Genomic DNA, 17,878 nt, shown 5'->3' with positions numbered 1-17,878 from the left:
TGAGCCTATAACATGACTTATTTAAGATTATGTCAGATCAAACCTATCTATTAAAAAATTCAAGCTTATAACTTTTTTAAAAGTCTATTTAATTAAATAGACTAGATTTAGACTATTAAAAAATCTATGATATATTATAAAATACATAAAATAAGCTAAATATATTAGAAAAGAAGATAATAAGTCAACATATATATATATATATATATATATATATATATATATATATATATATATATATATATATATATATCAACTATAAGGTTTCATAGGTAAAATAAACTATTTGAAAGTCTTAATGTAAAATAGACTTTTAAATAAGCTTTCAGGTCGGGTCTGACTTTAAAAAAAGTCATTCTAAACTAAAAAATAAAATATTTGTACTGTCCAAAAAAGTATAGGGTGTGTGCGTATTCCCCCTACAAGGGAAGAGAGACTCAGAGATCCTAGTAGGTATATTGCACAAATGGAATGAGCGTTAGCTCAATGGGGCGAGTAGCCCTAAATTTTGGTTTTCGAGGTTGTTTAAGGACCGCTAACATGAGGTGAGAGACTCTGTTATAGCCGGCGCTGCTAGGTTGCAGGCATGCGATTAAATGACCAGTGTTAGGACTACTGAAAAAAAGTGTTCTTTAAGCAATATTGGGTATAATGAATATGACTTAATCCTTTGTACCTTTGAAGGATCATCTATTTATAGGGATTCTCCAAGGCTAGGATTTATGGACCCCTCTGGACGTGGTCTCGTCTGTTTCCCCCTTTCTTAGAGAGGTCGTTGATCAACTATATCTTCGGAGTCAACCGTGACTTTTTCTTCCTCGATGGGTGATAAGTGCCAAAAGATAATATTTGACCACATGAAAACTTGGCACTTATTGGATCAAACTAACGTTTTTTACCACTGAGATACCCAAATATTACATATGATTAAGTTTGATACATATATGTGTGGTGCCTTTTGATCTCTTTGTTATTGTGCATAAATTCCCACAAATAACCAAGATTAAAACACAAAGCAAAGAAGAAAAGTTCTTGCATGTTCGCCTTACGAGCATCTAGCAAGGCCAAGGCGAGAGCTCGCCCAACAAGCCAACATCGAGGCTCAGGCAAGGAGAAACATAAGCAAAACATCACCTTTCTTGCCAGGTGAGCCTCAAGAGAGCCATCTCGCCCAACAAAGCTACAACGAGAGCCAGATGAGACAAGTCAGAGACTTTCCAGAAGAAAAATATTCCATTGTCACTAGGCGAAGATGTAGCGAGGAAGCTTGTCAGGCGATCCTTTTGCTCGCCCAGCGAGACAAGGCGGGTTGAGATACAGAGTTGGCAGATACTTCAGAGTGAAGAAAGGTTACTCGTCAGGCGAGAGCAGCAGAGCAAGACCGCTATATATAGTTCAAAAACATTTCATTTGAGGAGTCCTGGATATTTTTGGGGACAAATAGCTTAGTAGAGAGAGAGAGAGAGAGAGAGAGAGAGAGAGAGAGAGAGAGGAGTATACTTGAAGAATATAAGCTGGATACACATCAATTGTCAGGAAATCGTCATTAATGCTCATCCATCTTCCTTTCTTCTCATTTGTAATCAAAGCTACCATGAGTAGCTAAGTATCTTTCTTGTTGGGATTAAATGTAATCCATCGGTGCCGTATGTATTTATTATGATCATGGAGTTATATGAATTAGTCATTTATTGATATTGATGTTATCCTTGTTTATTTGTTTAAATTATAGATTCAAATTATGTTAAGAAATACTCTTCGAATCTCGATCTAGGATAATCATCTATTAGATGCTAAACTCTAGACATAGATTTAGGTTTAACATTCACTAGAGTATCGAATCTTAATTCTATCGTATTGTTTAATAGGCTGTGAGATTGCCGATTAAATAATACAGTTAAATTCTCGTCAGGAGTTTAGACATAAACGTTGTCAGGGAGTGATACATGATAATATTGATCAATTGACTAATTTATATATAATTGATTAAAAGAATATGTGCGTGATCGGTGGATGGACCCTAATCCAAACAAGCATTCTCATATTTGAATCTCACTTATCATTTACCATTTTTAATTACTTACTCTATGCAAATAAATAACTTGATAAATTTTCACTTAAACTATATTAACTGTTGAGCATAATTCAATATCACATCAATACCTATGAATACAATAAATAAATACTTACCTTTGATGTTGATTATTGAAACTATCAAATGGGCCGTGTGGGTAGCTCCACTGTACTGTGTCCTGGAGACTTACTTGTTAGGCAATGGACGCCCTTATCTAGGAATTTTCCAAATAGGACACTACATAGTCCCTCAAGAATGATGGCTTTATTAATTAAAGGGTGAAGTGTTTTGGAACCAGCCATCTTCTCTTAAGCTGCCTATCGCTCTGCTGACGGTTCTCTGGGCTGAGGTCGACGCCCTCTTCATGGTGAGTCCCTCAGTGTAGGGTGAGGGAAATATCAGACGAGTCCCTTAGCTGAAAGTGATTCGGTCTTGCCTATGCTTACGTGGCTTGGGTATTCAAAAGGTCTGGGAAAACACATCAACATTGGCGGGATGTTAACCGAATTGGCCAGATTGAGTGTTAGAGGGGAAGAGGCGTAGGTAGCATTAGATGCACCTCGTAATGGATTTTCCTCGAGAAGACAAATTAGTCTGCCATGTTTACATGTGACTATTTGGCGTGGGTATTTTCCAGTTTATGGAGTCATCCCATTAGATGTTTGTGCGAGTCCATTACTTTTGGAATTCCAATAAATTTTCGGAAGTATTGATTCACACTTTCTTTCTTCTCTCTTCTAACCTCCTGCGTCTAATTTCATTTTCATATACCATGAAAAGGAAAATGACTTTCATCCATGTGTGAGATACAACCTCCTTGTATTCTACTGTAGATATGAAGCGGGGCATCAATGACTACGTACTTAACCTTTATTTCCTTGGCGTGGTCTTGCTCTCTGAACGTGATCCTCAGAGTGAGATAGCCTTTGACATACACCTGTTCTCCTGAAAATACCACAAGCGATCCCTAGAAGAGATTCAACTCTTCGGGGTCAGTACAATCTCTCAAAGGCATCCCAATATAATATATCAGCAAAACTTCTCTGGTCGACTAGAACTTTTTTGATTTTCCATTCCTCACATTTGACGAAGATCACCAAAAGATTGTCGTTGTGAGGGTGAACGCCGAACACATATTTTTCCAAGAAGACAAACGCGACTTCTAGTGCCTTCGTTCTAGTAATCTTGGGCAGGTCGTCTATGCTCAGGACTTGACAGGCGTATATTTTGCGAGCGGATTTGCTCTCACGCCCATGGCGGATCCTCTGGATATGGTGATGAGTGTGTGACATGTGGTTTTGCTGTACCCGTACAGGTGCGAATCTTTAGCTTTGTTGTGCCTGGGGATCCCGACATCGTCTCTCCAGCACGGGTTACGTCGTTCTTCCTGATGGAAAGAGTCGTCTTTCACATACTTCTTGAGGTGACCCTCTTGTATCATTCTTCCTATATCATTCTTTATCTGGTAGCAATCGTCTATATGATGTCCTTTTAGTCTATGAAACTTACACCACCTTTCAGGTTCAGACCCCATTATCTCAGATCTGGAGGCAGGTGGAGTCAGGATATTATGCAGGTAGAGCACCTCGCACCAAATCTGTTTTTAGCAGGTGTTCGAGGGCGTTAAATTCTCTATCACATTTCCTGTCCTTTTAAACAGAGATTTGTCCTTCACCGACGAGGTGTAGCTATTCTTCTTCGAGGGATAATAGCTTTCGGAGTTGGTGACCCATTCCTCGACATCGCGAGCCTTCTTTTTGGCGTTGCTTTCCTCACCTTTGATGTAGCATTATGCCCTGGCGACTACTTCCTCCAGCGAGAGCGTCAAATTTTGGGCGAGGGACTCATTGAAGTGTCTCGCCTTGAGTCTGTTCTAGAATACCCCCACGAATATCTTCTGGTTTGGAGGGACTACTTTGATCGTGGCCTCGTTGAAGCGGGCGAGATAGTCCCTCAACGTCTCCGACGGGCCCTGGCGAATGTTGAACAAACTAGTGATGAACATCTTACTGTGGCGACTGGTAGTGAATTGGTGTACCAACTTTCTCACCAATTTTTGGTATCTGTTAATAGAGGCCTAGGGAAGGCCCATATACCATCGAATGACAGCTTCTCTGAAGGTGCCTAACAACAACTTACACTTTAGTAAGTTTGATGCTCATATGATGACCATTTGGGTGTTGATGGAGGCTACGTGCTCGTAAGGGTCGCTGCATCCATCAAACTTGACCATGAATAGAGGTTTGAAGCCTTCATGAACTGTACCTTTAGTACCCTCAGGAGTAGGGGATGAAGCTCTTCTGTTCATCATGTCTGATAATGGTTGGAAATGGGAGTTGTGGGTACGACAGTGTTCGCAGTGAATTTTGGCGAACAACCTCTGGTTTTCCAAAACTTGTAGAATTGGGTTACTTGCAGGATCAACCACACAAATCCTAGGACATGTGCAAATCTAAATAACTTCGTAAATCTCTAGAATGACTTGTGTACCTTTCATTTGGCTTATAAAGTTTTTATGTCGAAAAGTGTTGATTAGAAACGTTTAAATAGATGTAAATTTGACAAGATAAGATAAATGGCAGAAAATAACTGACAAAACATAAAGTGTCGAAAGAAGAAATGCAGAAAGATAATTGACTAGTAAAGGCAAAGAGAAATTGGTAAAGAACTTTAAACTTTATAAAATAAACTTTGAAAGAATTGGTGTTTGTTTACACATACATGTTCCAGATATGACTCTTTTCTCTCACACGGGTACTTTGAGTATTTTCAGGAATTTTGTACAAGTAATTTTTCACACACTTTTCTGATAACAACTATCCTATTTATATACAAATAAAACAACTGTTACTAACGAACAAATCCTAAAACTGTGACACTTGGCTATCTTCCTTTCGCCAGATGCTTCCACGCGTCTTCTGCCAAACGTCACAATTCTTTTGAATTTGAATTTACACTTCACGTCGAAATGACGTCTTTCTCCAGACTCTGTCGGATTGTTGAAATATCATAGCATCATCCGTGTTTGTCAAAGACGTCTTTCCATCTGCAACTATCCTGTCGAAATGTCGAACCATCATTTTGTCGAAATGTCGAACAACTCTTATGGCGTCATTCGTCGAAGGAACCATTTTGCATACTAATCTCATGGCGTCAAAAACGCACGTATACAAATTGCCCCCCAGCAAAGATGTTTCGACCGTTTTTTGGAGAAACAGTCTTTTGTTGTCAACCAGTATTTTGATGCCATGTCATTTAATTTCATTATTCCCAAGTTTTTGTAATCTCAATTTCCAATACAGATTTCATCATTACACTTTCTCCAAAATGTCACGTCTAGCCCACGTTCAGAGTCTACTTCCATCATTTCCTAACATCATGGTTTCTTTTCAACTTCCACCTCTTCAACATCACCATGAAAATCGGCTACGTGTCCCACTATCATCATTAACATTTTAAAGCGTTTTTCATCATCTTCCTCCTATAAATACCCATAAACCTTTTTTCTCTAAACTCTTTTAACGCTTCAGATTACTTTTCTTCATACCCATTTCTTAAGCTTTCATACTCCCTTGAGAAAAAATCCTTTGTTCTTCCTAATAATGGCTCCCCACAAACCTTCAAGCAGCAAACATTCCAAGAAGAAACAAGATCCAACTCTCTCTCCTATGCATGATTTGAAGGTACCAATGACTATTGGAAATCAACAGTATGTTCCTGAACCTCCAAATGAGAAAGAAAAAGAATGCATCTATAGATCCCAGGTATTAATTCCTGTTCTTATTTCTGGAAACTGTCATGCTATGTTAGGTCCCCTTCCAAATCCTGAGATTAAACCAGATCGTTTAAGAGAATTTTTTCCATCTTATTTCCATACAAAACCCATAGGTGCTGGAGTGAAACCTCAGTCTAAAGAGAAAATTGTAGAACAAAATGACCCATCGAGTTCGACGGATGTTGGAGAGTTGAACTTAGCCTATTTGAATCACAACAGGATATTTAGGACTTGTCCATGGTTGAAAGACCCTTCAGACTACTTATCTTGGCTAGATAAAATTGAAAAGGTTAAAGGGGATTTTTTGGAAAGAAGTAGGCATTTTCGACCTTATTCAGTTGTCGAGAGTAGGACCCAATATCTGCCCTAATATGCTTTTGGCTTCTTTCTACTTCTGGGACAGTACTTATAATACCTTTCACCTTTCCCGTGGGATGGTTACGCCTACTCTCTTCGACACAGCAGCCATCGTTGGCCTTCACCCCAACGGTATAGATTTCGACCCCATTATCCTGAACGAAGATACCATCGCTTTCGAAACTAGCCTCTCCCCATACTCTTTATTTACGTCCTATTATCATGACAAGAGCACCACTGAAGTTTCAGATGTCGAACACATAACTTTTCTAACTCTGTGGCTATCCAAATATGTGTTTTGCTCTCGTTCCCTCCAGGTTGCTAAGAGATTCATCACCGTAGCCAATCAGCTTCATGCAGGCACAAAACTATGCTTGAGCGAAATGATTCTGGCGAACCTTTATGAATCTCTGAGTGAGAGCGTACATCTTTTGAAAAACGCCAAAACCCAAGGTAAAATCAACTTATCAGGACCTTTCTGGCTCTTGCAATTATGGCTCAATGCCACATTTGAAGCTTCTCTCCCTGTAGAGCCAGAGGTAGATGAAGAAAAAGTGAAAAATAGGACTGTCGAATGGCCAAGGTTGGTGCAAATAACGCCAACTGATGAAGGGATTAGCCTTCGACAAGCTTTCAAAAGCCATGTCATGATGTTTGCCAAGAGGTATCAGTTTACTTCGACCATGGCACCTTTTGCTGATAGAAAAATTGGACCTAAATGGTTTACCCAACAACTGCCTTTGGAAATGCAGAAGGATGAAAATATATTTCTGAATGTTTGGGAATCATTCTTAACCCCTAGGCTCCTTTTTTCTTACCGTAACGCCACTAAAACCCAAATTGCTTTGATAGTTTATCAACCCAACCTTGTTTCTAGACAGTTTGGCCTGATCCAGATAAAACCTCGACCCATATTCCCCAAGAAAGGATCCATCATCTTTTACAACTCCCTTCATACTGAAGGTGAGGGCAAAGAACTGTCGAAGAAACTGACTGATGACTCTCTCGACATCCGACCAGTGATCTTTCGACCATCATTCCTATGTACTCCTGAGTTCGATGAATGGTGGAAAGATTATTATTCCAACAGATTTTTTGACGTAGCTGCCTTTGCTACACATTTAACAAATGCCTTCGCTTTTGTGCAGGATCGGACGAAAAAAGGTATTCAAAGACACATTAGAGAAATACAGAAATTTCAAAAATATTTCGAAACTGTGTATAGACCTGATGATCTTAGTCGAACCATACACGAAGCAGCAGCAGAATTAAAACGTAAATTGACAGAGAAGTTTGAAAAATTGTCATTGCCTTCAAATCTTCGACCAGAGGCGCGCTATGACCTGGCTTTCAGTTGTCATCCACCAAAATTTCCTCCTTTGCCAACTGCTGAATTTGGCGTGGCATTTAGCCCTCCATTTCCAGATTGGTTCGTTTGTGGGGACTTTATGAAAATTCTTCGTCAACAGTACCAAAAACCTGCTGAGCGTGTGGTTCCGACTAAGTATCATCTGGACGAATACCAAGGACACCTTCATATTGGAATAGAACATGTTCGCGTGGAAGATCCCACTCTTGAAGGTGTTCACAGAAAACATGATTTTTTTCTTTTGTTATTCTAACTGTATTATCATGTATTTCTTATATTCGTTTCTGAATCTCCTTTCTTTCCTTAGCCGTGAGGATTCCTACCAAGAAAACTTCTGTCGAAGCATCGTCAAGTGCTGCTAAGAAACATTCGACAAAGGTACAACACATCACTTCTTCTCATTTATTCCTTTCCCTTTTAAGAAACTAACTTGGTTTTGGTCTGTATGACTAGGTAAGTCGAAAACCCCCATCAGTCCAAAAGAGAAAGAGTGAAGAAGAGAAAGAAGAGGATAATGTTCCTAATGAAGAATCTGGTGACGAATCTCCAGAGCTAATCCCCCCTCCTCCTCAGAAGAAGAAACTCACAAAGGTCTCTTCCCAAAGATCCATTGTTAGATCAACTAGGAAGGATTTTGCAAGTACTCCCACTGCTAACCCTCAGTCGAAGGATACAGAGAGTGGGAAATCTAGCTTTAACACTGAGATTCCTGAGGTAAATCTTTATTTCGACTGTATTATTCATCTTTTTGCCTCTCTTTCTTCTAAGCTTAGAGTTATTTTGCAGAAACAAGTGGCTGTCGAAAGAACACCTGAGAAAATTCTGGAGGAAACAGTCCAAGAAGAAGATATCCCCACAAGTGATCATGACAGGCGAACTGTAGCAGAATTCGACGCTACAAGGGGTGAAGCTTCTGAAGATGAATATCCTCCTCATCCAGGATTAGATGCTGTAACTCATGGTGATGATACTGACATGGAAGCTGGGGTCGAAGATGATCATGAAGACGAAATTGCCCAAGATGGGGGAGACCAGTCGAAACAAATGGAGGCTGAGCAAACTTTAGAGCGAAACACTCCATCTGCTCTTGACCAGACCCCAGGAAGTGGCAAATCAACTGGTTCGACTAGTTTCTCTCGCGAGGAGCTTGAAAATCTCAAAGTGCAGAGTCCCTTAGAGTATCTGAAGGCTATGCTTAGTACTCGTTTTAATATTCAAGATTCTTCACAGAGCAGTTAGACTACTTCTGGGGCCACTTCTGAAGCACGATCTCTTGGTAACATGTTGACCAAGATTAAGACTAAGATCCTTGATGTTGATTTGTTCAAAGTCTTGGAAGAAAACGCCCTTACCCATATTGACCTCAAGAAAATTTTGAAGCAAGTCAATGTCTTGGAAACTTCTACTGAGGTTGGCAGTTTTGTGATGGAGCTGACGACCCTTATTGACTTGGCAACTGCAGACCTTCATCGTCAAAGAGATCTTACCCACCAAATCTCCTCAAAATCTGAAGCTTAAACTGCTGAATGGAACGCTGTTGCAACTTTGACTGACAAAGTTTCAAAGCTACAGCAGCTTTCTGAAACTTACATCAAAGAAGTTGCTGTTTGTGATGATAATATCCAGAAATGGGAAAAACAAATAGCAGCACTTCAAGAGAATATCTCTCAAGAGAAAAAACGCAAGGCATCTATACAGCAACCTAAGCAGACTGAGATTGACGACGAACTGAAGGCGGGTATTCGTCATGCAGAAAAGGGCCAGCAACTTAGTCAAGAGATTGAGACTCTCTCTACTCACAAAAGTCTTTGTGACCATCGACTCCAGTTTTAGAGGAAGAAATTCGCCACGTTGAAAGAAACTTTTGCTAATCTCAATCTGTAGTCGAATTAATTTTAACAATTCTCAGTCCTTTGAGGCTTTCTTGTAATAACTTTAGTGCCATTTCCACTTGGCAGAGCTATCACAATTATGTTTTCAATTATTCGACTGTTATTTTTACTTCCTGCAATGTTGGCTTATATTTTTTCAAATACTTGCCATTTATCTTTAGGATTCTCTTATCTTTCTCTATTTCTTCAATCTCATATGCGCCATTTGAAAACATTTTCAAAATCTGGAAAGGTCCTTCCCACTTAGGAGACCATTTTCCCATTAACTTATCTCTTCGATCCATAGGAAGGATTACTTTCCAAATAAGATCACTAATTGAGAAGGTCTTGAATTTTACTCTCTTGTTGTAAAACATTTCAACTCTTTTTTTTTTGTCTCTTTATTAGATCTAGCGCACGCAGCCTTTCTTCGTCCAGATCAACCAATTCGTCCATCATCATGCTCCAATATATATCTACTGGGATTTCATGATGCCTTTGCACTCTAACTGACTGCAAATATATTTCGACTGGTAACACTGCATCATGTCCGTAAGTCAACTTAAATGGAGTCGAATCCGTTGCTTCTTTTGGAGACGTTCGACAAACCCACAAAACTTGATCTAAAGTTTTATGCCAATTTCTAGGTTTTTTCCCTACATGCTTCTTGATCAAATTTATCACTACCTTGTTGGCTGCTTCAACCTGCCCGTTGGCCTGAGCGTAGTAGGGTGTCGAAGTAAGGAGTTTAAAACCTATTTCTTGTGCAAATTTCTGCATGTTTTTACCAGTGAACACAAATCCTTGGTCTGTTGTTATTGTTTCAGGTATCCCAAATCTGTAAATTATGTACTTTTGGATAAAATCTATGACTGCTTCTTGATCCATATTTACCAATGGTATAGCTTCAATCCACTTAGTGAAATAGTCTATCCCAACCAAAATGTACCTTTGCCCTTTTGAAGAGGCTGGTCGAATTTCACCAATCAAGTCTAAAGCCCATCCTCTAAATGGCCAAGGCTTTATAATTGAATGCAACTCACTTGCAGGAACATGGGGTATGCCTGCATGTACTTGACATTCCTGACATCCTTTTGCAAATTCGACACAGTCCTTCAACATTGTTGGCCAATACATTCCTTGTCGAAATAATAACCACTTCATTTTATGACCTGCTTGGTGTGCGCCACACGCTCCACTGTGCACATTCGACAAAGCTATGTAGACTTCATCTTCACCTAAGCATTTCAACAAGACTCCTTCTGCAGTCTTTTTGAACAGTTCGTTTCCAAAAAGTACATAACTTAAAGCTCTGTATTTTTTCTTTCTTTCTGCTTTCTGATTTGGGTCTTGTAGATAATTCTTGATAGGCTTTCTCCAGTCTGCAATTCCTGAATCATCTATATTGAATATCTCAAAATTTTCTTCGTCACTGTATCCTAATCTTATTGACTCCAAATCTGATGGGGACAACTTGGTGTATACGACTCTCCCTCTGACTTCAATAGCTTCTTCTAACTTTTCCTTCGACACTTTGTATCCAGACGCTAGTTGAGCAAGATCATTCGCCTCTTGATTCTCCAGCCTGGGAATGTGCCTAAAGGCCACATTGTCGAATTCTTTGAGAAGTCTATTGGCTATTACAAAGTACATGATCAAATTCTCCTTTACACATTTATATTCTTTAGTCAACTGCTTTATCACCAGTTCAGAGTCACCCATTATTTCGACTCTTGTTGCCCCCAATTTCAACAAGATTTCAAGTCCAGCAATCAAAGCTTCATATTCTGCTTCATTATTTGAACACAGACTTTCAACTTTGTACTTGAATTTTGTTGGAATTCTGTCAGGAGAAATAATCAACATCCCAACGCCAATTCCATTTCTATGACTAGAACCGTCGAAATACAGTTTCCAAGGTTCTAATTCGACATATTCTACATCTTCATCTATAGAATGGTCAGCTATAAAATCAGCAACCACTTGTCCTTTCACAGCCTTTAGAGGCAGATATTTCAAGGAGTATTCTATTAATGCTAAAGCCCATTTTCCAATTCGACTATGTAAAATAGATTTAGACAATATATATTTTATTACGTCGAAATGGGAGGAAATATATACATCAACAGGTTTTATATAATGCTTTAATTTCATACAAGAGAAATATACACATAAACATAGTTTTTCTATAATACTATATCTAGTTTCAGCATCATTCAGGACTCTATTGAGATAATAAATGGCCCTTTCGACGCCATTCTCATCTTCTTGACACAACATACTTCCTAATGTCTTGTCTGATGCCGAAATGTACAATCTCATACTTCTTTTTCTGCAAGGAGACATTAGGATTGGGGGACTAGCCAGGTATTCCTTGATTTTGTCAAAGGCCGCTTGATGTTCTTGCCCCCATGCAAAGTCTTCCTTCTTTAGACGAAGTAGAGGAGAGAAAGCTTGCGTTTTTCCACTAAGGTTGGAGATGAACCTTCTGAGAAAGTTGATTTTCCCTAGCAGAGACTGCAACCCCTTTTTTGTTGATGGCGCTTTCGCCTCCATTATGGCTTTGGCTTTGTTTTCATTTATTTCGATCCCTTTCTTGTGGACCACAAAACCTAAGAAATCACCCGCCTGCACACCAAAAGCACATTTAAGTGGATTCATTTTTAAACCAAACTTCCTCATCCTTTCAAAGGATTGTCGAAGATGATCTATATGACTTTTTCCTGAAACAGACTTAATCACAATATCGTCAATATACACTTGCATGAAAGTTTCAATAAAGTCATGAAAGATGGAATTCATAGCACGTTGGTAAGTTGCTCCAGCGTTCTTCAAACCAAAAGGCATTACTACCCATTCGTACGTTCCTATTGCTCCAGGACAGCGGAAAGCTGTTTTAGGAACATCTTCTTCAGCGATAAAAATTTGATTATAGCCAGAGTATCCGTCTAGCATACTTAAGTACTCATGGCCTGCTGCAGCATCTATAAGCATTTCTGCCACTGGCATAGGATATTCATCCTTTGGGGTAGCCGAATTTAAGTCTCGAAAATCAATGCATACCCTAAGTTTGCCATTTTTCTTAACTACAGGAACAATATTTGCAATCCATTCGACATACCTGGTTGTGCGGATGAACTTACATTTTAGAAGTCTTTCGACCTCTTCTTTTATTTTCGACAGAATTTCTGGTGCGAAGCGTCGTGGAGTCTGCTTTACTGGCTTCTTTCCTTCCATTATTGGTAGCTGCAGTTCGACCAAACTTCTGTCTAGCCCAGGCATCTCGTCGTAATCCCATGCGAAGCAGTCTTTGAACTCTTTCAACAACTGGACTATTTCGACCTTGAACTGGGGGTCCATTTTTGCGCTTATGTAGGTTGGTCTGTTCTCTGCCCCCACTCCTAAGTTTATTTCTTCTAATGGATCCTGCTCCACCATCTTCTCGTTAGTTGACACTAGATCTTTTTCGAACCCTAGAGGTTCGTCGTCATAAATGGCGTCAAGCTTTTGGTGTTGCCATTCGCCCATTTGGTTGTTATCATGATCTTCTGCAACGTCTCTTTGGGGACATTGTTTGTTGGAATTTTCTTCGTTGGCTTCGACAACCATGTATTTTACTTCAGCCTCAAGGGCCTCTTTGAGTTTGTTTTCGGCTATGTAAGCCGTAATTTTTTCGAGCGCTGATTTTTTACTCGTCATCGTCAAATTCGCTTCCCCATCCTGTTGGCGCTATATGAGTAGTTCCCCACATGTAAGATTCACCAATTACTTCTTTGTCCCACTGGAAACCATATGTAGGATGAAGGTACATGGAGCAGTAGGCGTTGTCTGTTGCCTTTAAGTCGAATTCGACTGGACTGCATGGAGGTATGTGAGCCAGGTTCTTGTCGAAAATTTGACTGTTGACATTGTTTATCTCTGTCATGAAATATCTTTGATCAACCTCAATGTTTTCGACGATCCCGTCTGGCCTCCATATGGCTATTCGCTGATGCATTGAAGAGGGTACGACTCCTACGCCATGAATCCACTCCCTTCCAAGCAGTAGGTTGTAGTTCGCCCTTGAAGCAATGACCATAAACATTGTTGGCCTTGTTATGGTTCCAACAGTCAAATTCACTTGGATGACACCCATAGTGGTTCCTACTTTCCCTTCATAGTTCGACATCACCATGTTGTGAGGTTTTGCGTCTGAATCATCTTTCCCAATCTTCTTCAGCATGAAATGAGGCATCAGGTTTACTGCTGCTCCTCCATCTACTAGTATCTTGTTCACGCCAACATTCTCCACCTTTCCTTTTATGAACAAAGGCTTCAAATGTGCTTTCATGGAATCATCTGGCCTTTCGAAGAAAGCGTTCTGCTCTTCGACGCATCCATTATTCATGACGTAGTAGCAAACAGGCCTGTGTGCCATTGTTTCCTCTTCCATCTCATCTTCTTCGTCTTCGACCTCCATGACTCTATCATAATCTCTAGGGAGAACAGAGACCATGTTGCAGATCACATTAAAGGATGCTTCTGAGTCAGATTCAAAGTTGTCAGTTATTTCGTCGTCTTCTTGCATCTTCTCTTTCGACGCTACTGGTTCGACAATGCTGCCAGGATTGATCTGGAGGGAAGTCTCTTTTCTGCTCATTATCTGACGATTGTTACTAGACTCTGCTTTACCTTTGCTGTCAGTGTCTTTTCCACTCACACTCTTTTCTGCAGCCTCTTTTTCTGCCCTCTTCTGCCTCTAGAATCTTCTCCATTGAGATCTTGACATAGGGTTTTTTCCTTTGTAGTTTTCTGAAGGATATGGTCTTGGCTTGTGCTTTTCCATTTCCTTCTTGCCTTCCACTGAAGCGCCTCTCTGAACCTCGAACTTTCCCCATTTTTTCTGCCCTTGGGCATCTCTAATGGGTTGAACCCATTTGTCATCCATTGCTTTGTTAAATGGTTTGTAAGTGTTATGGTATCTTTCTCCATGCCTCCACTGGTGGTGATCACTTCTCCTTGGGTCATATCTTACTGTCCCCCAATTCTCTTTCTTCTTGGCTTTATCCACTGCTTCTAGGTTGGTTGCTGCCTTTCTGTCGAAGATTGCACTGCAGCCTGGGCATAACATCACTTCGGTCCTCATCTTTTGGCACCTCTTGATGAATTCCACTGGATTTTCCTCTTCTATAGGGTACGCCAGCCTTTGGTACTCCTTTCGACGACGATCTTCACCCACTTCAGCTTGGTCTCCCTGAGTTACTTCCACCATGTTTATCCCAACATTTCGTTCGTCAGCAATGCTTAAGTCGTTCATTTTCTTGATGAGTCTTTCTTCTTCGACTTCGACACCTCTTGGCATCTGATCAAACTCCTTTTCTGGGCAGCAGCACCAAGACATGTTCCTGGGACCATGTTTGCAACAACATTTGTTCCAATTTCTTTTGGGGTCTTCCATTATTCTGTGCAGGATTCCACTGGTCATAGGCTTCGTAGGACCATTCACAACTTCTGTTTTGATTCTTGTGACCTCTTTGCTGAAAGGTCCCATGGTGTTGACGCAGTTTGCGACATCACCTGTCTTTGTTTGATCAGGATTAAGGCCCTCAATAGCCTTGTTTTCAATAATGAGGTCTTTAGTAACCTTCTTTTTCATATCAGGGAGATTCTCAATTGCCTCAACTGTTTTTTCATTGTTGTCTGAAGGAACATCTCCCCAACCGCTTGGTTGGATTGTGTTGATGTCAATCTGAGAGCTTACCGGCGCATTGTATTTCACGAGATAATCATACTTCCCACTTGGCTGTCCCAAGCAGTCCCAATTCTCGTCCTGTCGAACCAAACCATCTTCGGCAGTATTGTCACTGTCCTTTTTGTCGAAACCTTCAGTAGTTTCCATCTTATTCTGGTCGTCAAAGCCTTCAGTAACTTCAACTTCGTTCTGGTTTGTGAGATCATCAGCAATCTCCACCATGTTGATATTTGTGTCGAATTCTCCAACAGCTTCCACTATTTCGAGATTGCCATCAGGAGCAATTTCGACCTCCACCATGTTCACAATGGATGGTTCAGCGTAATGGGCTTCGACTGGATGCATGGGATTCGAATCAATCCTCATATGTTGTTTTGGCTTATCACCAAACTTCAGCCTTCCGTCACGGATAGCATTTTGAACGAGATCCCTGAAAAGGAAACAACGAGACGTTTTATGGCCCAGAAAATTATGGTATTTACAAAAGCCTCTCTTTTTCTGTTGTTCCATAGGCGGTTCTTTAGCGTCTGGTGGTTTTATTAATTGACCATCTTTAACCAACAAATCGAAAATTTCGTCACATTTGGTGATGTCGAATGTATAAGTTCTTTTGGGGAACTTATCATTGGTTTCGACTTGCTTTCCGTTCGACGGAGTTAGTACTTTACACGAATAAGGTGGACCTTGCTTTAGTTCTGCTAAGTCAATCTCTTGTTCGTCGAAGTTACTTGGTTCGTTTTCGTCATACTGATCATCTTGGCGAACCCCTACGTAGGCCACCCTTTCTTTTTTATTCTTATTTGCTCTGAATTTTTCGTCCCTTAACCTTTCGACCTGTCTCACTCTATCTGCTAATTGTGTCATATCCCTCAGATACTGGGTATCTAGTTTCTTTCTTATAGAATAATCTAGTCCCCCTGCGGCCATTTCGACTAACTCATGTTCTGGCACCAGAGTGAAACATCTAGCCTTTAGAAATCTGAACCTATTTAAATAATCATCTATTGGTTCTGAGTGTTTTCTCTTAACACTGGCTAACTCTTTCAGACTTATTTTTGTTTGTCCCATGTAAAATTGTTCATGGAACAACCTTTCTAATTGGGTCCACGTATATACTGAGTTTGTAGGCAGAGATGTAAACCAAGTGAACGCGTTTTTTGTCAAGGAACTAGGGAAATATTTTATTTTCAAATTTTCATTACGGGCTATTTCTCCCGCTTCGATCAGATAACGTGCCACATGTTCTTAGGTGGACTCACTAGTGTCTCCTGAGAACTTTGTGAACTTAGGAACTTTCCACCTTGGTGGCAGTTCTTCTTGCAGAATATATTCCGATAGTGGGGAAGCGTAACTGGGCCTTTGTAATCCCATGTTCATCCCATTTTGTGCCATTATCGTTTCGATCATGGCCGCTAAATTATTTTCGACAGGCGAGTTATTATACCGGATTCGCTGTTGCAACACAGCATCCGCGTCTTGGCCTCTCTGGATTACTATCCTTCTAGGTTCTTGTGAAATAGGGACTTTGACACGAGGCTGTTCGACTAGATCTTCTTGGTTTCTGACGTTTGTCTGAGGATTGTCTAACGGTATTTGGTTTATCGTAGGTTCTTCCTGGACCGCTACCACTGGGTTATGAACCACTTGTTCTCTGTGTCGAGTTTGAGGGACCCCAAAAAAGTCAGCAATGCGCGTCATCTGTGCTGCCAACAATTGGTTTGTTTGGGTGGTGTTTTGTATTAGAGGATTAAACACCGCTCCCATTTGTTGCGTCAACATTTGGACCATATCATGATTACTCTCGTCCATTTGCTGTCTAATTACCTGCGCAGAATTATTTGTTATCGGCGGCACGTAAAGTGGTTGTTGATTTAGTCTACTCATGTTTCCGCCATATCCTGACCCTTGTAAAGGTGAAGACATATTGGCCATAGAATCAGAATACACTACCGGGGAACTGTGTAGATTTGCCATTACCGAAGTTGGCATTCCAAATGGTTGTTCCCTACCAGGCAGAGGTATGGTGAAATTCGTCACAAAAAGCCTAGAAGTGTTTCCCATAGGAGGGGGTGTCCCAACAGGCATTTGTTGCGCCCTAATGGACGAATTAGGCGCGTTTTGTGATATTGAAACCGCTGGTATTGACCCTGTTGACGAAGGCATAGCCTCTGACACAGGGACTGGTCCTACATTGCCTCCCGTCGAAGGGATAGGGTTGGATACTGGTATGGCTTCACTTGGATTAGAATTATTTGGATTATTTGACTGACTCGCCATTTTCCTTACTCTTGTTCTTTTAGGTCTTTCTACGTCAGATACGGCTAATTTACCGCTTCTTAGTCTCATACAACGAAGAAAAAACTTTGACTAACGATTATCTAAGTTTTAGATTTCTGCACTGTCCCACTGGGCGTGCCAATTTGTTCGCAGTGAATTTTGGCGAACAACCTCTGGTTTTCCAAAACTTGTAGAATTGGGTTACTTGCAGGATCAACCACACAAATCCTAGGACATGTGCAAATCTAAATAACTTCGTAAATCTCTAGAATGACTTTTGTACCTTTCATTTGGCTTATAAAGTTTTTATGTCGAAAAGTGTTGATTAGAAACGTTTAAATAGATGTAAATTTGACAAGATAAGATAAATGGCAGAAAATAACTGACAAAACATAAAGTGTCGAAAGAAGAAATGCAGAAAGAT

The sequence above is a fragment of the Lathyrus oleraceus genome, chromosome 2 (assembly GCF_024323335.1).
Source record: "Lathyrus oleraceus cultivar Zhongwan6 chromosome 2, CAAS_Psat_ZW6_1.0, whole genome shotgun sequence".
Classification (NCBI taxonomy): Eukaryota; Viridiplantae; Streptophyta; class Magnoliopsida; order Fabales; family Fabaceae; genus Lathyrus; species Lathyrus oleraceus.
The sequence above is the reverse complement of the archived record's forward strand: the minus strand, read 5'-3'. Positions refer to the sequence as shown.